We start from the raw sequence: 22,487 nt of genomic DNA on the forward strand, positions 1-22,487 counted from the left end.
CTCAATAGGACAGATGAGTCACTGTGACAGAGCCTAAATAGACTGGGCAAAAAATAAATTAATTAAATAAATAAATAAATAAATAAATAAATAAATAAATAAATAAATAAATCTGTCCCTGCTAAGTGTCCTTCAGTTTTATAAAAAGGACAAAAAGTTTCTGTTGCAAATTTTTAGAGGTTATTTTTTAAATTTTATTTTATTGTGGTAAGAACACTCAACATGTGATCTACTCTCTTAACAAATTTTTTTAAGTGTTCATTACTGTTGACTACAGGTATAACAGATTCCTACAATCTATTCATCTTGCTCAACTGAAACTTTATGCCCCTGATTAGTAACTCCTCATTTCTCTCCCCCTAGTCCCTGGAAACCACCATTCCATGCTACTGGGCTATGAACTGGGCTATTTGAGATAGCTCACATAAATGAGAACATTCAGTACTTGCCTTTCTGTGACTAGCTTATTTCACTTTGTATGATGCCATCAAGGTTTATTCATATTGTTTCACATTGTAGAATTTGTTTCTTAAGGCTGAATAGTATTCCATTGTATGTATACACCACATTTACATAATCCATTACTCTGTCATTGGGTATTTAATTAGATTTCACAACTTCACTATTGTGAAGTTTTGCAATAAATATGGAAGTGCTAATATCTTTTCAAGATTCTGATTTCAATTTTTTTTAGATAAATATCCAAAAGTGAAATTACCAGCTCACAGGATAGTTTTATTTTTAATTTTTTGAGGAACCTCCGTATTATTTTCAATATCAGCTTCATGGTTTCACATTCCCACCAATAGTGTACAAGAGTTCTAATTTTGCCACATCCTCACTAAAATTTGTTGTCTTTGTTTTTTTGATAATAGCCATCCTGATAGGTGTGAGTTGGTATCTCAGTATGGTTTTAATCTGCCTTCGTTGATGATTTGTGAAGCTAAGCATTTTTTCATATACCAATTTGCCATTTGCATGTCTTCTTTGAGGTAATATCTATTCAAGTCCTTAGCCCATTTTTAATCAGGCTATTTATTCTTTTATCTATTTATGCTATTGAGTTGTAGGAATTCCTTACATATTTAGAGACTACTATATTATTAGATATATGCTTTACAAATATTTCCCCCTATTCCATAGGTTGACTTTTTACTGTTTCCTCTGCTCTGCAGAAGCTTTGGAGGTTTCAAAGCCATTTAAACCTGTATTCAGCACAGCTAGTGTCTAACAACCCTTTTTAAGGGTTACAGAATTTCATTCCTTTTTAAAAATTCTTAAATATATAAATATATATGTATGTTTATATTGGAAATTTATATATTTCCAAAGATCTTTTAACCCTACATAAGCAAAATGACTCATTTTGCATTTTTTTATTCTGTCAGATTTATCTTTCTACTTAATAGAGTAGGATTAACACATTTGTCTTTTGAGATAAGACACATTCTGTGCTGTTCCCTAGTGACCAATCTTTATAGGAACATCAGGTTCAGACCTATTCTGCCCATATAAATAGAGACTGATAACAGGGAGGGACAGGAGAATGTGAATGGGGACAGGTAAAAGAATGACAGCTTTTGGCCTAATAGGAAGCTTTCTCCTTAAAAAAAGAATCTCATTTGCCTTACAGATTTGCACACCATTAACAGATGTGAACACTTAATTCAATTGTGAGGAGCATGTAGCTAAAATGCCTGAGGGAGAAAAAATATGGAAAGGAAATCTTATATTACAATAGCAATGTTAAAGAAAATCAAAGGTACTCTCTCTTATTTGAAAAATATTTTATATTAAATACAAGACCAAATATATATTTGAAGTATTCTGAAATGAAAACAAAAAGTACCCAAAGACGAAACAAAACACACCAGAACAAGTCATTCAAAACTCAATTGCTTGTGAAATATTTTTATTTCCTTAGCTATCATTAGATTCTGAAAAGATATTATTCCTAAAATCATATGGCTAAAAGAGAAGAATGCATTCCAGCTTTTGCATAAATGTTAATAATTTCCTTTCTCTCACATTCAAAGCATCCTGATTAAATCTTGCTAATGTTCTCTTAATTCTAACTCTCAGAGGACCTAACTATAAATATAATAATCTATATAATATTTTCTAAAAGGAAAATGGGACAAAAATCTTAATATTAGAAAATAATAAGAGCCCTTTAGCCCAAGAATAAAATAAAGGCATGCATGTAGTTATCTATATACTGTTAATTACTTGTATAGATGGTAAGTGGTAAATTTAAACATGCTTCCTTTAAATTACCTGAGTCTTGGATTTTGGATTTTAAAAGGGCAAGAGACTATTCTTTTACATACAAAGATAGGCTAAAATTCTGTAAAATAAAGAATGACATAAATCCAACGTCAAGGATTTTAAAATAAAGTTTTTAAGTATATTTTAATGTCAATTAATTCTACATATTTCTATTACATGGTTTACTGGATTTCAGGCAGAAGCTTTATGAGATGTCATGTAACTAAGGACAAATATAGAAGCTATAAATGGTTGACCAAATGTTCCAATTTGACCAGGAATATCATATCTTATGCCTTTTGTCACAGGATACAAAATTAATATACAGAAATCTGTTACATTTCTATACACTAAAAATAAGACAGCAGAAAAAGAAATTAAGAACATGATCCCATTTACAACTGCACCAAAAATAATAAAATAAGTAGGAATAAATTTAACTATAGATATGAAAGACTTATACTCTAAAAACTATAAAACACTGATGAAAATTTGAAGATGACACAAACAAATGGAAAGATATTCCATGCTCATAGATTTGGAAAAACAAATATTGTTAAAATGTCTATATGACACAATGAAATCTACATATTTAATGTAATCCTTATCAAAATACCATCAGCATTCATCACAGAACTAGAATAAACTAAAATTTGTATGGAACCACAAAAGACTCAAAATAGCCAAAGCAAACTTGGAAAAGAAAAACAAATCTGGAGGCATAACAATTCCAGACTTCAAGTTATATTACAAATCTGTAATAATAAAAATAGTACAGTACTGGCACAGTAGGATAGAAAGCCCAGAAATAAACCCAAATTATATGGTCAATTAATCTTCAATGAAAAGGCAAGAATATGCAATGGGAAAAAGAGAACCTCTTCAACAAATAGTATTGAGAAAACTGGACAGCTACATGCAAAAGAATGACACTGGAAGACCTTCTTATACCATATTCAAAACATAAACTCAAAAATGAGACCTGAATCCATAAATATCCTAGAAGAGAACACAGGCAGTAATGTCTCTGGCATCACTGTAGCAATGTTTTTCTAGATATGTCTCTTGGGACAAGGGAAATAAAAATAAACTATTGGGACTACATCAAAATGAGAAGCTTCTGCACAGCAAAGAAAACAAAAACAAAACTAAAAGCCAACATACTAAATGGGAGAAGATATTTGCAAATGACATATCTGATAAAGGGTATCATATGACATACTTATGGCCAACAAGCACATAAAAAAGATGCTCAACATCACTCATTATCATGGAAATACAAATCAAAACTGCAATGAGATTATTACCTCATATCTGTCAGAATGGCTACAGTGAAAAACTCAAGACACAAGTGTTGGTGAGGATGTGGAGAAAAGGAACCCTCATGCACTGTTGGTGGGAATGCAAACTGGTGTAGCCAATATGGAAAACAGTATGAGGTTTCTTCAAAAAATTAAAAATAGAATTACCATACTATTGAGTAATTCCACTACTGGGTATTTACCTAAAGGATATGAAAACACCAATTTGAAAAGATATAAGTACACTTATGTTTATTGCAGCATTATTTATAATAGCCCGATTATGAAAGCAAACCAAGTGTACATCAATAGATGAATGGATAAATAAGAAGTGGTATACAATGGAATATTAATCAGCCATAAAAAAGAATGAAATCCTGTCATTTATACTGACATGGATAGATCTACAGAGTATAATGCTATGCAAAATAAGCCAGTCAGAGAAAGACAAACACTATATGATTCTACTCATATGTAGAACTTAAGAAACAAATGAACAAAGATAAAAATCAAGAGACAACCCAAAATATAGAGTGTTAACTATGGAGAATAAACAGAGGGTTACCAGACAAGAGGTGAGTAGGAGGAATGGTGAAATAGGTGATGGCAACAAAGGAGTACTCTTGTGGTGATGAGTACTGAGTAATATATGGAATTGTTAAATTACTCTATTATACATCTGAAACTAATATGACACTAAATGTTAACTACACTGGGGTTAAAATTTTAAAAATATAAAACAAAAATAAAGTATTCCATGTAGATGCTTACAAAAAAAGTCCCTTTCATTCTCGAAGCCCTTTTAGATAGTCACTCTATCCAAAAGAACTAAATCAAGATGGCTAAGCTTGAAATTGCCTTCTAAAATTATACCTTCTAAATATGTTTTAAGTTACATTTATAATTTAAAAAAATAAAAAATATTTACATAAGATAAACACACTATTTACAACAAGCAATTTATTGATAATGTATCAGAACTGGTAGCGGAGCCCTCTCCAGTAAGATGGCTCCAACACTAAGGTAGCTTTCTTATCTCAGCCTGGTATATTTCAGTTAATTTGAAAAGGGCAAGAAAAAGTTGATAATAAGGGAAATAAAAATCAAAATGGTAGGGGTACCTGGGTGGTGCAGTTGGCTAAGCATCCCACTCTTGGTTTCAGCTCAGGTTGTGATCTCAGCGTCAAAAAATCAAGCCCCACATCAGACTCTACCGTCAGCATAGAGAATGCTTAAGACTTTCCCTCTTCCTCTACCCTTCTCCCCACCTCTCCTTCTCTAAAATTAATACATAAATAAATTTAAACAAATATTATCTCAAGTGTGTTGTGCCCAAGATTAGTATCCGAGAAACCACCAAGGAGCCAACACCGATGCAAAAGCACGAGGGTTTATTTACAAGCTCGAGCTTGGGTCCAAGTATACTCTACACAGTAGTGCAGGGGCTTGGACCCTAAAGTGGATTACAGTGGGGTTTTTTTATGGGCTGGTCTAGGGAATTTTCAGAAGGGGTGGAGGAATTTTTCCATTCCAATATGGGGGAAAGAGTGGGGGGAGTTTCTTAAGATCTGATATGGGATTTTCTGCCGAGGGCATTCTGAGCTCTGTTGTCTTTCTGATATAGAATTCCCTGTCAAGGACATTTTGCAGTTTTTCCTGTAAAGTTCAGCTCTTATTCACATGGGCCTATAAGATGGTTGTACTTGTGCTAATGCTAAACTTGAGGTGGAATGGCCTTAATTTTCTCGGCCTCCACAAAGTGCTTGTTGGCCATGTGTATGTCTTCCTCTGTGAGAGTTCTGTTCATGTCTTTTGCCCATTTCATGATTGGATTGTTTCTTTGCTGTTGAGTTTAATAAGTTCTTTGTAGATCTTGGATACAAGCCTTTTATCTGATATGTCATTTGCAAATATCTTCTTCCATTCTTTTAGTTTTGTTGACTGTTTCTTTTGCTGTGCAGAAGCTTTTTATCTTGATTAAGTCCCAATAGTTCATTTTTGCTTTTGTTTCTTTCCCTTGCCTTCATAGATGTATCTTGCAAAAGTTGCGTGGCCAAGTTCTAAAAGGGTGTTGCCTGTGTTCTCCTCTAGGATTTTAATGGATTGTCTCACATTTAGATCTTTCAACTATTTTGAGTTTATCTTTGTGTATGGTGTAAGAGAATGGTCTAGTTTCATTCTTCTGCACGTGGCTGTCCAATTTTCCCAGCACCATTTATTGAAGAAATTGTCCGTTTTCCAGTGGATATTCTTTCTTGTTTTGTCGAATATTAGTTGACCATAGACTTGAGGGCTCATTTCTGGGTTTTCTATTCTGTTCCATTGCCATCAGGGAAATACAAATCAAAATCACAATGAGATACCACCTCACACCAGTGAGAATGGGGAAAATTAACAAGACAGGAAACAACAAATGTTAGGATGTGGAGAAAGGGGAACCTTCTTGCACTGTTGGTGGGAATGTGAACTGGTACAGCTACTCTGGAAAACTGTGTGGACGTTCCTCGAAGAGTTAAAAATAGAGCTACCCTACGACCCAGCAATTGCAGTAATGGGTATTTGCCCCAAAGATACAGATGCAGTGAAATGCTGGGACACCTGCACCCCAGTGTTTATAGCACCAATGTCCACAAGAGCCAAACTGTGGAAGGAGCCACAATGTCCATCAACAGATGAATGGATAAAGAAGATGTGGTGTATATATATATATATATATATATATATATATATATATATATATATACACACACACACACACACAATGTATATTATTCAGCCATTAGAAAGGACAAATACCCACCATTTGCTTTGATTTGGATGGAACTGGAAGGTATTATGTTGAGTAAGGTAAGTCAACTGGAGAAGGACAATAATTATATGGTTTCACTTATATGGGGAATAAAAGAAGTAGTGAAAGGGATTACAGGGGAAAGGAGGGAAAATGAGTAGGAAAAATCAGAGAGGGTGACAAAACATGAGAGGCTCCTAACTCTGGGAAACGAACAAGGGGTAGTCGAAGGGGAGGCAGGTGGGAGGATGGGGTGACTGGGCGATAGGCACTGAGGAGGGCATTTGACGGGAGGATGGGGTGACTGGGCGATGGGCACTGAGGAGGGCACTTGACGGGATGAGCACTGGGTGTTATATTATGTGTTGGCAAATCAAACTTCAATTAAAAAATACATTTAAAAATTTAAATAAATAAAAAGGAAATCCAAATGATAAAGCACCTATATGCTTGGAAATCCAAATTTAAGAAATTCGAAGTTTACTGGCACAAGAAAGTAAGGCAACTTGAAATGTAGATTATGGGAGCATTACTGTGATTTATGAGTTAATGGAAAGAATGCAAGAGTTGGAGGAAGAGGAAATGGTTTAAAGCAATTCCAATTTTTTTTTTCTAATTGGAAGATGGTAAATTCTTCAAACAACAAATCAGTGCTCTTCAATTTGCTAATCTGTGGAACAGTGAGCCACAAATATAGTCTATCTAGACTCTATCATGGTATTTAATAATGTCTTTCATTGTATCAACATACAAAAAGTAGATTTTTTTTAATCTGAATATACTTACTTCACATTTGGCTACTCTATATACTACAACTGTATCTATCATAAGAATCAATCCAGAAAAAAGCATGTTATTCCAGGCAATTACTTAGACGAAGTCAGGTTACATTCAACATTCATCCCTTACTCTGACCTCAGTAGTTGCTTTTTTGTTTGTTTTTTAATTCCCAAGGAGTGAATATTTCTTTAAGCTCATTTGATATTTGCTCTTACAACTTATTGAACTCAGACTCAAGATTCATTTCAGGGTCTTGTTTCCCCTAACACAGTTATTTTTAGCATTCTAGAAAGAGGCACTCCCTCTTCAACCTCCAGGCCCATGATGTGAACCCAAGACCAACCTAACCAGGACAGGGAATGTACTACATAAGATATTATGCAAATGTCACTATCAATTATCAGCATCAATCAGTATGGATGTTTCTGTTGATTTCTTGAAACTGTGTTCAACAAGTTTTTATTATTAACTTAGATGATGATATGAAAGTCACATTTTTCACTGCATAATAATTGAGTTTTAAACATTTTTAAAATGATGTGCAAGGCCTACATGATTTGGCCCGAGCCCACTTATCCACCCTTGTTTTATACTACCCACTACCTTTCCTTACTCGTCCTTTTAGCCACATTTCCCTTTTATCAATTCTTTGTGCTATGTTCAGAGTCATAGAATATAGTGGTATCTCTGCCTGGGATAACTTTCAAACCCAACTTCCACAACATATAGCACACATACACACAGAGTAAACTTTTATAGACCTCAGCTCAATTGGTACTTCTCTGGCAGTGGCCCTCCCTAATCTGAATACCGGAACAGACCTGCTTTTATACACCCTAACAGTATACTTCACTTAGTAGCATTTACTTAAATTTGCAATTATAAATTATTTGTATAAACAGCTGATGATCTCCCCCTTTCAGACTACAAGAAACACTAGGCTGGATGAACTTTGCATACTACTGATCTGCTATATTGAGCACAGTGGCCTAGTACAGAGCAAATAAACTGTAAATAATTTTTTGGTAGGTTAAAGGAGACAAGGCTAGAAAGATAGAGAATACGTTGGAGGAGAGAATTAGTACCCAAAATAATCTTGGTAAACCGGAAAGGTAAGCTACATCCAGACCAAGCAGTGGTAGATGATACGTGGTAAATGATCATTTAAATATATCCCCTATCCTCCACATACCAAGACTATGCAAGCCCTTGTCACAGTCTCCAAATTAGTTTTATTACTTTGAGTGCTGATACTCTGTTATAATTCTCAGATTTCATCCTATGCTTGTGTTCAAATGAGTAAGTATGGAGAATATAGCTAACATGTAATCACATATTACATAGCCCAGGAAGTTTTTAGAATAGTCATGAGGACTAGCCATGATCAATAAATAACAGAAGTCTATTCAGTATGATTGCTAAACAGATATTGCAATCTTGGACTGAATTAATAATGTAGCATCTAGAACAACAATAAGACTATTGAAAACTGCACAGAACACTCTGGTATACTGTCTAATCTTGAGTACTTCACTTTAAATGGCATACCGAGAGTTGACACTGTTCAAGATTGTATTATTATTATTTATTGTTTGTTGTCCTTCCTGTAAGAAGCTTGTAGATACTTGCCCTTTGCTATGTGACTTGGAGTACAACTCAGTGAGAGATTCAAATTTTCCTATCCCATCTAAATTACATTTGGATGTGTGACTTCATTTAGCTAAAAAAAAAAAAAAAAAAAAAAAGAAAGAAAGAAAGAAAGAAAGAAAGAAAGAAAGAAAGAAAGAAAAAATAAAGTAAAATATATGTATAAAAAATGAATAGAAGATACATGCCATGGGGCACTTGGGTGGCTCAGTGGTTGAGCATCTGCCGTTGGTTCAGGTTGTGATCCTGGGGCCCTGGGATCAAGTCTTGCAACAGACTTCCTGCAGGGATTCTGCTTTTCCCTCTGCCTATGTCTCTGCCTCTCTCTGTGTCTCTCATGAATAAATAAAATCTTTAATAAAAAAAAAAAGAAACATGCCATGGCCACATCTGAGCAAATTTTACACCTTTTCCTCTGAGAAAAGATTGGCATAACTTAGAGACTGCTCCTTCACCCAAAGTTCTAAAATAAAGTTATATGGAGAACTTCATATATGGAAAAGAACACAGCTGACCTATTGTGTGAGAAATAAACATTTATTGTTTTAACTACCAAAATTATAGATTTGTCCTTACCACAACAAAGCCTAGAGAAAGTTAACTAATAGTGTCAGGCAACCTGAATAATTAAAAATTTTGAGACTACCTCGTTTTAGGAATAGTTGAAGACACTGAGATGTTCCATTTATTGAAACGAATGTAGAGGGATATTGTAGCCCTCTAGATATTTAATGAGTGGTCAAATATGAAAGTATTAGAACTGGTCTGAATATTCTTTTATTTTTTTCAGAGAGAAAGAACACAAGCATGAACCGGGGGAGGGGCCAGGGAGAAGCAGATTCCCTGCTGAGCAGGGAACCCAATGTGGGCTCCATCCCGGGATAACCACCTAAGCCAAAGGCAGAGGCTTAACCCACTAAGTCACCCAGGTGCTCTGGTCTGAGCTATTCTTACTGGGTCAAATTAGGACCAATAACTGGGAGCCTTAGGGAAATCCATTTCAGCACTGTACAAGAATTTGCTACTTGCATAGGTGGTCAAAAATGAATTTGGTGCTCTTGGATGAAGACACAGTCACAGCTACAGTGTAGCCTTGGATGCCCTGCTCCTGCTCCTGACCCACTGCTGTTCTCTTTTGTGGAGGAACAAATAAGTCAGGAAGCCAGCCACAGCCATGGCTTTTAGACACTGAGAAGACACCCGTGGAATGAAAGGTGGCGATTCACCCAATTAGAATTACTCTCACCAGCCCCAACGTAAAATCTTTCAGAAAGGTATGTGCTGACTTGATCAGAGGCTCAAAAGAAAAGAATCTCAAAATGAAAGGACCAGTTCAGATGACTACCAAGACTCTGAGAATCACAAGAAAAACTCCTTGTGGTGACGGTTCTAAGACTTGGGATTATTTTCAAATGAGGATCCACAAGTGACTCACTGATCTGCACAGTCCTTCTGAGACTGTTAAACAGATTTTACCAAGGCAGGAGTTGAGGTTGAAGTCACCATTCAGAAGCTTAAATCAATCTTTTTAATAAATTGTCAGTTGTTAAAAAATATGAAACTGGCAGTTTTAGAATGCTTATAAAGTTTCCTGACGTTCACCTTCAAATAGCTCAATACATTTAATTGGGTATTTTAAAAGGATTCAAATGTAGGTTGGCTTCATAGACTATATGGCCTCTTTACAAAACAAAATGCAAAATTTATAACAAAATATAGGAGACTTTCCTCCAAGACTTTCCTCCTACCCACTTTCCTCCAAGGATTCACTGTCCATTATATGTTCGTTTCTTCCTGTCATTCTGTTCTTGCTTAATCATTATAAACAGTAACTGGTAAAGATGGAAAGATTTCTTTTAAATAGGTCATATGCTTCCAAAATTAACAGTCTAAGATGCGGTAGCAGTTAAATATGAGAAAGTAATACCACTCACAAAGATTTATATTAAACATTTAAAATAAAGTAATTGAATTTTAAATAAAATAGGAAATCACAAATACAAAATTACTTTTGTTTTTATTCCTCAATATTATTCAAAAATAAAAATCTTACTAATGAGTATACAGAGATTTATAAAATAATCCTACATTTTCTATATGCAGAATACAATTTCTACTTCACTTATAAGGCTATTGTCTATTTATAAGCTTTAGTATGACAACTAATAGAACATTTGATGATTTTAATTTTCCCATCCAATATAGAATTTGTTGAATTAAAAAAATTATTATCAAAGTGAACCAATTGTTATTTTAAAATTAACGAATTATATCTTCAGGAGAATGTTCATATTTGCTTTTATAAGAAAAACAACTATCAAATAAATTTTCTTTTGGTACTTATTTTTATTAAACAAATAAAGTCAATGTCATCCTAAATAACATGTTAAATTATGGCTGCCAACATCTGATCCTTCTATCTCTTCTAATTAGTTCTTTCATATTTAATTTTAGTTATCATAGGCCAATGTTCAATTTTATCACACATTGTAATTTTTTCAAATAAGTATTACACAGTCACTTAATATTTATTAAATTTTGATAAATTCAAAATAACCATAAAAGTGAGTATTTTAACAGTATGAAAAATATCTTACTATCACATCTGAAAACTCAAAAATTCAACATGAGTAACTAATACATTTTGGGACACAGAAAATTTTCTTGTGGCCTCAAATTTAGAAGCTCAGTGATTTTAAGACTTAAAAGTAAATGAAACTGTTGATAATCTGAGAAAGAGGCTTTAAAGTGTTTATTCCATTACCAATTATGTTTGCCTTTTTCTTCTCTTAAAATTTTGATTAAACACCAAGTACAATGCATTCTTTTCATAAGTTTTTCCATTTTTTTAAAGATTTTATTTTTTTATTCATGAGAGACAGACAGAGAGAGAGAGAGAGAGAGGTAGAGACACAGGCAGAGGGAGAAGCAGGCTCCTCGATCCTGGGACTCCAGGATCACGCCCTGGGCCAAAGGCAGGCACTAAACCACTGAGCCACACAGGGATCCCAAGTTTTTCCAGTTTTTAACCTATTAAAATACCACAAAGGAGTACAATGAACCAATCAAGGTTTGATTTTATTTTCCCTTCCTTTTTTTTTTTTTATCATTTATTCTCAATAATTTACTTGGTAGAAAATAATTTTAGAAGATTCTGAATATCTCTAATAAACATGACATCATGTTCCATTAAGCTGTAGCTTCTTTTAGAGTTAGAATTTCACAGTATTTGCTCTACTTAATTACAAAAGGAAACGAATCTTACAGAATTTGTTTCCATGTAGTTTGTTATTCATTTTAATATTTATAAAATTATAATTTTTGAAGCAATTTTCTCCCAAAAAATCTGCTTTGTCTACAAAATTAGGAGATGGATTTACATAATTATTCCATATTATAATACATCCACAAAAGAGCTAGTTTAATTTGACCTTTTTATAGAAAATTGGTATTTTAGAGGAAACAAAAAATAACTGAAATTTAACAGAGGTTAAGAAAAGATGGTGAGAAGAGAAAATAAAAAATAATGAAGGGAAAATATAGAAGCAACCCCTTTGATTCCAGACATATACAAATGACTTGCTAAAACAATGATAATTTTAAAGACATATTGCAAACAAATGCTTGAGATGAGTGGGTGTACGCAATGAGGCTTACTCTCTTCCACCTTTGCCAATGACAGAACATGCCTAGATCAACCTGCTGGAGAATGAGAGCCACAGGAAGCACATCTAAATTGCCCCAGTTGCCCCAACAATGGCTAATCTAGATCAAATCAGTAATCACCTGACTGCCAGACAAACAACCCCAACCAAGATTAGTTGAGCTTCCTTGTCAATCCTAGCTAGCCCTGTCAATCCTAGCTATAAAGAGTTGCCACCCAACTTTAGGGTACTTTGTTACATAGTAAAAGTAAAAAAAAAATAATAATACCAGATTGTCTGTAATTATTAGGTGCAAATTTTGATATTCTAACAATTGGTACCCTAACTAGAATAAAATAGACCTAATAAAACATTTGATCATATCCATTTGTATTCATATTAGAAATTCTGAGAAATGACATGAAAATCATGTATGGACTTTGGTTAAAAATAAGCTTGAATTCAAATGTCTCCACCATTTATTACTATTTATTATTATTTATTATTTATTAGCTGTTTACTTATTATTGCAATGAGAAAAAAATTAAATTTTTTGTGCTCCAGTTTTCCTCTGTAAAGTGGGATTTAATATTACACCATAAAAGTAATACTGAGGTTTGAATGTACTATTATAGGAAACCAACTTATTCATTAATTATTTCATTGGTTCATTTGTTCAACAAATAAATAATTACTAAGCATCTACACATGCCAGGCACCATTTTAGGTGCTAGCCTATGACAGTGAACTAACTAGATAAATTGTTGCCATTATAGAACTGATGTTCTGGAGTAGCAAACTAATAATAAGCAATGAACATATAAATATTAAATTTGTGACATGAAAAAAGTTATCACAGGTAAAATAAGGTGAAGGAGACTGTGAGTACTAAGTATGGGTTGTCAAGGAAGACTTTAAGTTGAGATCTGAACAGAGATTAAAAGGAGGTGAAGAAGTAAGTGATGTGGGTGTTGGGAGGAATATAGGATGGAGGATGGAGCTCACTTGGTAAGTTCAAACACCTGCCATGTGCCTAGAACCTAAGTCAGCAAGAAAGAGAGATGAGTTAAGGGAGGCAGAAGGGGGCTAGAGTGTAGAGCTCCTTAAGGGCTGTGATAAGGATTTTTGTTTTGTTTTTAAGATTTTATTTCTTTATTCATGAGAGACACACAGGGAGGGGCAGAGACATAGGCAGAGGGAGAAGCAGGCTCCCTATTGGGAGCCTGATACAGGACTCGATCCCAGGACCCCGGGATCATGACCTCAGCCAAAGGCAGATGCTCAACCACTAAACCACCTAGGTGCCCCTTGTTTTTGTTTTTTAAAGATTTATTCATCTGAGAGAGAGAAATCACAAGCAAGAGCAGCAGAGGGAGAGGAAGAGAATTTCAAGCAGACTCTGCGCTGAGTATGGAATCTCTCACAAGGCTCCATCCTACCACCATGAAACCACAACCCGATCCAAAACCAAGAGTCAGATATTCAACTGCTGCACCACCCAGGCATCCCAAGAACTTTTTTTTAATTCTAATTAATACTGGAGGCTATTAGAGATTCTAAACAGAGGAGTAACATGAGAATAGATGGTATGGGCAAGAGAAGAAGCAAGATTACTTAGGAAATTCCTGCAAAGATCCAGCTAAGATAGCAGTTTGGACCAAAGTGTTAGCATTAGAGGAGATGAAAAGTTGTTGGGATTTGGATATATTTTGAAGATGAAGCCAATAATATTTGCTGGTGGATTGGATTTGGAAATGAGAGTACCAGAAGAATCAAGGATAAAGTTCTAGTCCAAGAAACATGAAAATGGAACTGCTATTCGTGAGATTGGAAAGGCAATTAAAGATTAGGGTGCAAGAGGTAGGAGTGGGATGAGTCAGGCATTTGGTCTTGGGCAATACTATTTTTTTTTTGTTTGTATTTCAATTTGTTTTTGAGGGGTCTGTTAACTGTCCAAGTAGAAATGTTTAATAGGCACTTGTATGTACAAGTTTGGATGGAGTTCAGGAGACACTGAATGCTAACAGTAGGAGTGCCCTAAAGTTAAGTTTTAGATTTGGGTACCAAGATAAATTCTGTTATTCAACTTTGGAAAAATAAATATATTGCATGTGGACATTATTTCTGGTACTTGTGATCATGGCCATTACCATCAGATCCTGCTGGCATCACAAGTGTTAGGGGGAACAAAACATGCTATATCGATGTCAAGCCGTTCAGGAGTGATTGAAAGTACACAGTAGTTTAAACAGAGAAAGTATAATATAAAGAATTATTAACTATGATAAAAGATCTATAACCAGGATAGAAGAAAACTCTGTATTTTGCTCTAGGGCTAAGGGAGAATGCCCAAGAAAGGACAAATATGGAAAGGGGGCCCTCTTTCCTCAGGTTGGGTTTCAAACTTTTGAAACCTACTGAGTGACAAAGTATTCTGGGTTTTGCAGCCCAGAGCTTGTCTATAGTTGGTGAGCAAGAAGGAAGCACTCCGGAAGGGCCGGAGGGGGCTGCACAGGAGGTACAGGTGGGACATAGGTGAACACAGCCAGACATGTGAGCATGTATAGGGAATCAGGGTTCTGACGCTGCAGAGGGCTTGAAGCGTACAATATGTATGTGAGCTACTACCAATAGGCAGCATGCAGACATGCAGAAGGAGTAGAAACAGGGGTGTAGACTAACCAGAGGCAAGGGACTGGGCACACGAAAATACAGAGGGAACAGGGGCCCTGGTACATCAGGGGGCCTGGAATGCAGAGCATCCATGTCAGAAGGGCCATGGCATAAGGACCATGGGAAACAAACATAGGGTGAGCAAGCAGGAATTGGGGTGACAGTGTGAGCAAGAGAAAATAAGAGTGTGGTATCCATGTTGAGAGGGTTACAGAAAAGTAATCACCAGGACAAGGGCTGCAAGGTTGCAGGGGTCTGTGCATTCTAGACGGATGCCTGCAGTAGCATATAATCATTTGACTTTTCCCCACATACTGCTGACTCAGCATGTGGTGGCCAGAAAGAGCAGGAGAGTCCCTTTATCCTTCAGGACCCTCTACTGAGAACATTCAGCATCATATCACTGAAAAGGAGAAATGCTTAAAGGAATTCGACTCCATCCTCTTACTGCACCATGTGTTTTTGCTGCATCAGAGTGAGTTTGAGGGTGAGAGGCAATAAATGGATAACTGGCATACATATCATTAAGATGTATTATTAATATCTGAATAGTAACTCTCAAATATAGGTAAGTATTCCAAAAATAACTTTAAGTAAAATTCCCTATGTGTATTAAATGTTCAAATTCTATAATTCAGTTGTAATTGTATATTTATTGCTGCAAGAGAAAATGATGATTGTTCAATTTGTAACATTATATATAAAACAATTGTTAATAATTCTCAACTATTTAAATAAATAGTGAATAGACCGACAGTCAACATCCCTGTTACATAGAGCTTATTAGCTAGACAACTTTAGGAAAAATATATCCCTTTTCAACAACGCTTATAGAAATTTAAATAAATTAACAAAAAGAGTACTTGAGTATTAATATCATGATAACTTTTGTAAAATATTTTGTAAAATGTATTAGCTCCATACATTAAATAAAATAAATCTTTCAGCATTTATTTATTTTGCAATCATTTAATTTTACTTAGTTAGGCCATAAGCCTGAAAGAAAAAGTTCTACTTGGGTATTCTCAAATACACTGAAAACCCAAAAGAAATGTAAGTTTTATCTCTTTCCACAAAGAAGAGAAATCAGCAAGGCTATCATCAGAGTGTTGATTCAACACTAGAGAGGAACCCAGCTCCTTCCCATCTTCCTCTCCAGCCAGACGTGGAACCTATCTTTTCACTTCAAAGTCACATATTACTCCAGGGAGAAAAATGGCTACCGGAGCTCTGAGGGGAGAAGATGAAATGGAAGGAGCAAAGAGCATCATCCGTCTGTCTCTACTTGAAGCAGTCTTCCCATATGTCCCACATAATGGTGTCCAAACTTGGACAATGGTTACATATAACGAGAATGGATTACTAAGTTTGTAATCTTTTATCTGGATACATTACTGCTCTGAATTGGATTTCAAGGAATACTGAAATGTAAGTAGTCCATCCTATCTATCATCTTATAATAAAAAGGTTGATAAATAGAAAGGCTATAAAGCATATGACAGAGAAAAAAATGGAGAAATTATTGGGAACAAAAAGAGAAAGAGTAAATACAGTCCTTGGAGAACAGCACTTTGGTGTAAAGAGAAATTGACAGAAATGAAGGGAAAGATAAAAACAAAAGGCAATCATTTATTTATTCCCCTGTTATGCATCAAGAACTACACTAGGTGACTGAGTATACAATAGCAAACAAGAGAGATGCATCCCTACCTTCACAGAATTCATATTCTAGTGGATACTATGGGAACAATAAAATCACAGTGACTCTAAATAGCAGGTTGGAGACCAGACACAGAATAAAATGGCCCTTGATATTCATATTATTTACAATAATGCAAAATGAATTCTCAAAGTCTCACTAAGCCTTTAGGAAAGGAAGAGTCTTTAAATTTATAGTGAGCACAATATGGTAAGGGAATCATAAGTGATAGTTACTATTTTAAGATATGCAAAATATCACTGAGATTTTCAATTTTGGGAATGCCGGGTTTATTATTTTATTTTAGTGAAAATAAAAAATTAAGGACTCTCATATTTATATATATATATACATATTGTATATGTGTATATCCACACATATACTTGTGTGTGTGTGTGCATTTGTACATGCATACATATAACTATGAGCATTGTTAAATTTATCCTATAAGAAAAAAAATTTATCCTATAAGGTAGAACTAATATCATCCCATTTAGAGATGAGAAAATTGAGTAACAATTTCTTGGGCAATAACCTGCCCCTGGTCATGTAACTTATAAATGTCAGAGCTGAGATTTGATTCTGGGAGTTTGGTTCCAAAGTCTGTTCCCTTAGCCAATGCATTGTTTCCTCTCCATGTTTACTCATTCAGTCTCATTCGCCTGATTTCCTATCCCCATTATTCTTAATTTTGTTACCATTAAATTTTCTTTGATGCCAGCAACAGTAAAGAGACTGATTTCTAAACAAAATATTATAGGGAGATGAATGGATTAGAGGAATAAGAACAAAGATGAGATCTCCAAAGTTTGTAGAAGTGACAGTTAATATTGGGAGAATTTTCAGTTGGATATATGGCCAGAAGGACTTTTCCCTATAGGGAAGATGAGCATATTTAAAAACATTAAAGCCATACACTTGAAACTAATGTAACATTGTGTGTCAACTGTACTTCAATAACAATAAAAACTAAAAGCATTAAAGCCTATAATATCTACTATTTAATAAAATTAAATAGATGGAATATAAAATGATCTCTGAAATATCTCCAGAAGATAAGTGTTCTTTATTATTGTTATTTTTCAATATAGTGGGATTTAGAGAGGCAACAAAGTGAAACTAAAAAAGCACTGGGGTGCATGCCAAAAAATCCTAGAAAATGGTGCTGGTTTTTCCATTTATTAATTTTCAGAATAATAGGAGAAAAATGTCCAATTTATGCTGCCTACCTCGCAAGTTTAAGAATTAAAAAATCTGTTTTTCCCCAGTGCTCTGAACACTATTAAGTACTATTACAGATATAAGGTAAGGTCATTATACTTAATCACCATCATTATATGAGAGCTCAGTAAATAAAGGTTAGAGGATGATCACAACTCACCTCACATTGGAGAACTGAACCAGGAATAAATTTAACAAAATTTATTTCAAATGTTCACATTTGGCCAAAGAGGAAGCACTGTTGACCCCACGGGTTACAGTTAAACTGTAATAACTGCCTATTCAGAATTGTCAGTTTCTCCTTGTCATTTTTTAGCCAAAATTATACCACAAAATAGTCTTTTCTTTTAAATCAAACTGAAAGGTCCCAGTCGGATCTTGCTTAAAAACTGAGTCCAGGGGCAATCTAATCATGTCTCTTGGGTAGCAAAACACTGAGTCAAAAGATCCCAGTTCCTATTAGAGATATCCCATATGGCCCCTGCTGTTAGTAAAACAATGCATTTCCTGGTCCTACACAAGGTTTTCCCAGCCATGTTGCTATTCCATGTGCTTATATATATAAGTTCTAGGGACCCACAGAAAGGATTGTAAAATCAATAAAGTTTTTATTTTCCTACTTTCTGCATATAAGAGCTACTCCTTGGTTGGTTTTACAATCAAATGTAAAGTGTACTGTTAACTTCTATCTTTTCATTAACTAAAAAGATATTAGTTAACTTCTCTACTCTACTTTTCGTTAGACTAAATACTATTGGCCCTAATACTTATTTTAACTAGAGTAGAAATGATCTCTCTTCAGTTTTTATTCATAGTGGATTAACCATTCTCCTTTATTTTTCATATTATGCCTCTCATATTCAACCTCAATCTATCGATTTTCTGCCTTTAAAAGCTATCAAAGATGAGGATTATGTGCTCCCTCTATGCCCTATCCTTACTTGTAAAATGAAACTTTAATTGCATAAAATAGTTTGGGTAATTTCCTATGTGTCAGAAACTCCATTTTTACTAAAGGACTGTCTGCTACTTTTCTGAACCAAATTTTCTTGATTCACTATTAAAAATAGTCTCTGCCAATTATGTATGATAATAACATTATACTACTAGTGATTTAAATAATGATGCTTTGTTGCTATAGGGATGTTGTGACATTGAACATCAGAAAAAAAAATCACTAGAGAAATTAAGACATCAAAATGCTTGCCAATAAAGTTTTTATTCATCATCACCAAATATTTGTCTGTCCCTTATAAACCAACTATAAATAATTTAAATGCAGTTCTATATTGAACCAGTAGGAATATATAGCTGGATCTTGGCTCTGCTCTCTCTTCTTGACTTATTATTTGATGATTTATGTTATTAATATTATTATAACGTTAAAAAGAAAAAATACTAAAAATTAACAAAGGAAATAATGTTTTCTCTAGTTCAAGTAATTTGGACTTATATATTCAATTGACAGTAATTAAAGAGAACTATACAATAAGTTAACAAATAATCTATAAAGTACCCTTGTTGGTTGTTTTATGGATATACTTATTTAACTATATTTCCTTAGAGAAAAAAATTGAATTATTATATACCCTGTTTTATTGTTTGTATCCATAATATAGCAGCTGAAAAAGAGAAAATAAAAATATTTACTAATATATATACACATATATACTTTTTTCCTCCAGAAAGTCCATAGTGGGGGGAAATGCCATTAGACTAAATATTGAGAAACCTAGATTTCAGTCTTGGCTTTCTCTCTCACCAGCTATGTAATGGTTGAACATCCCTTAACTCTTGGGCTCTCACATTCCTGATTTGTAAGCAGAGATTAGATCAGATGATATATAAAGTCCTGTCTAATTTAAAGATTCTACAATTCCATGGTACATAATTTCAAGATGTGTCCAAAGCCTTTAACCTGCATAGATAAAATTCACAAGAATCAGCTCTCTTTTTCTTTCACTTGGATCAAAGGTGACTAAAACTGATAAAAGCAATTTGTTCAATTCTTCTTCATGACAAGGCATTCCGTCAACTCTGACCTAGATGCCTATCAAATACAACTTCTTATTTAACAGTTCACCAGTTACATTCTTAACTATCATAAAGTGCTCATGAATGAAAATTTTGTTATAGTTCATTCCACCCCATCTCTGTTTATCATTTTAATTCAAATTATATATATGGCCTTAGAAATACTGTTCTGTAATATGTGAACTAATTTTATAGATACTTCTAATAACACATTTGAAGGAATGCAATTAGCCAACGTTTCTATCAATCGTTCCAAAATATGAATGATTAACTTTCTTCCTCCTAGATGCTCATAGTTGACTTTACTCTCTATCACAGAAAACAAATGAGATAGCACCATGATAATATTTACAATATTAATCATTATAAATACCAAAGAGAAATACACAAGACAGGGAAATTTTGCTCTTTATTATGTCATTTCATGCAATGAGTCATAAAAACTACTAAAATGTCAGATAACACTATGATGGAGGATAATGTTATTTTTTAAAACCATAAATATAATTGCAAACAACAAAGGGGAAATGAATAAGTCTTATGTGAATTACATCTATATTATGATAAAATTATTCTAATGTAATCTTTCTGTACTACTTCAAAAGGACAATCTTCTATAAAAATATTTTCCAATGAACTCTGTCTGACATGCTTTCCAATTTTCTGATCAAAGATTTAAAAACTTTTTTGCATGTGAAAAAAAAGGCACTACAAAGGTCTTGTATTCTGCTATAACCATCCTAGATAACAAAAATATGTATCTTTTCTTTCTTATTCCCTTTTGTTTGTGTGCTAAAACCTGGGACCGAAAAACATGTATATATTTTAAAATAAAAACAAGCAGCATAATTTTACTAGTCTTTAAAGTAGATTGTAATTGTTGTGTTAAATTATATACTTTTCCAAGAAGTTTTTTTTAATCAATGATAATTAGGTAAAAACAAAGCTTAGCATGTTTGAAAATTGCTCATCTAGCAGTATATATATTACCCTAAATAATAGATATTATGAAAGGCAAGTCCAAGTCATTTGTTTATTACAGTGTAAAAATTGAATACATCAGAGTACCACGTTAAGTGTTTTCTATGAGTTTCTCCTTAAAGTGTACTACTACAGATTACTCTTATCACCACAAAAAGAATGATGTTACGTCACTGTGTAAGTTTTTCCAAGCATTTTACATTTCATGTTATACTGTAATTTGTAATAAATATTATATTTTATGGGTTTGTGTTCATTCAAATGAATAGCTGACAACTGGAATAAGAAAATGAACCTCTTTTTTTATGGTGGTTATGACAAAGATAAATGTAAAGGAGAAAATGGGAGAAGGGCAAAAGCAAAATATATGCATCAGAGTTAAGAAAAAAATATAACACAAGAGCAAAACAAAACCAACAACAACAAAAATATTTTCCCCCACCTGGCACCAGACGTCTCTTAGGAAGAGAAATGTTTTAGATGAGAAAAATGCCATGACTAACTGCTTGCAGTTGCAAAGAGAAAATTCAAGGGGCATAAACTTTACAAAGAGAGTAAAACATACAGCAAAATTCAATTCAATAATATTTTCTTAAAGATTTCTGTGTCTGTATTCATGAGGGATACTAATGGGTAGTTTTCTTATATTGAAATACATTTGTATATCTTTGTTACCCAGGACATGCTGTCTTCATAGAAAAGATAAATAACATTCCCATCTTTTCCATTTTCTAGGAAAGTTTCTGTAGGATGTCTATTTTTTGCTTCTTAAATGTTTGTGCCTGATATTTTCGGGTCAGAAGATTTTTAATTAAGAATTCGATTTCTTTAGTAACACAGAACTGAACTATTCAGGTTTTGCTTTCTTCTTGAGACAATTTTGGTAATTTACATCTTTTAAGAAATTAGTCCATTTCATCTATATTGTCAAAAATTCTTTGGTACAAAGTTTTTTTTTAAAAAATTATTATTATTCATTTAATGTGCAGAGAATCTGTAATCTTTTTTAATCTTTTTAAACTTTTTAATTTTTTAAATTTAAATTTTTTAAACTTTTTAATCTCTGATGTGACACAGGGATTTTCTTATTAATTCAATTTTTAAAACTTTATTGTGAATATATAGAAATGTGGTTAGATTTTGTTGTACACATCCCTTGTATCTTAGTCTATTTACCTGTCCTATTAACTTTTTAAAAATAAGTAGTCTTTTGTTTCATTATTAATTATCCATATTTTGTTAAGTTTCAAACTTTCTATCCTTTCTAATATAAACATTAAAAACAGCTCACTGCAGTATAGTATAGGAGAAAAATCATTGATTTTGGAGTCAAGAGAGAGCTGAGTTCTAATCTTGAAGCTGCTAGTTACTAGCTACATTACTATTTTCTAAATTAATAAAATGAAGAAAATAACACCTGTCTCACAGAGTAAGGGAGAGAATTAAAAGAA

The 22,487-nt window shown here is 33.7% G+C and overlaps 1 protein-coding gene and 1 pseudogene across 39 annotated transcripts in view; one reads left to right on the forward strand and one right to left on the reverse strand.

Moving 5' to 3' along the window:
* Window positions 1-22,487, reverse strand: part of STPG2 (sperm tail PG-rich repeat containing 2) — a 531,130-nt gene that overhangs the window by 257,629 nt on the left and 251,014 nt on the right. The gene's annotated exons all lie outside the window — the stretch shown is intronic.
* LOC140623530 (small ribosomal subunit protein uS10-like) lies at window positions 4,112-10,369 on the forward strand (annotated as a pseudogene).

The sequence above is a fragment of the Canis lupus genome, chromosome 33 (assembly GCF_048164855.1).
Source record: "Canis lupus baileyi chromosome 33, mCanLup2.hap1, whole genome shotgun sequence".
Taxonomy (NCBI): Eukaryota; Metazoa; Chordata; class Mammalia; order Carnivora; family Canidae; genus Canis; species Canis lupus.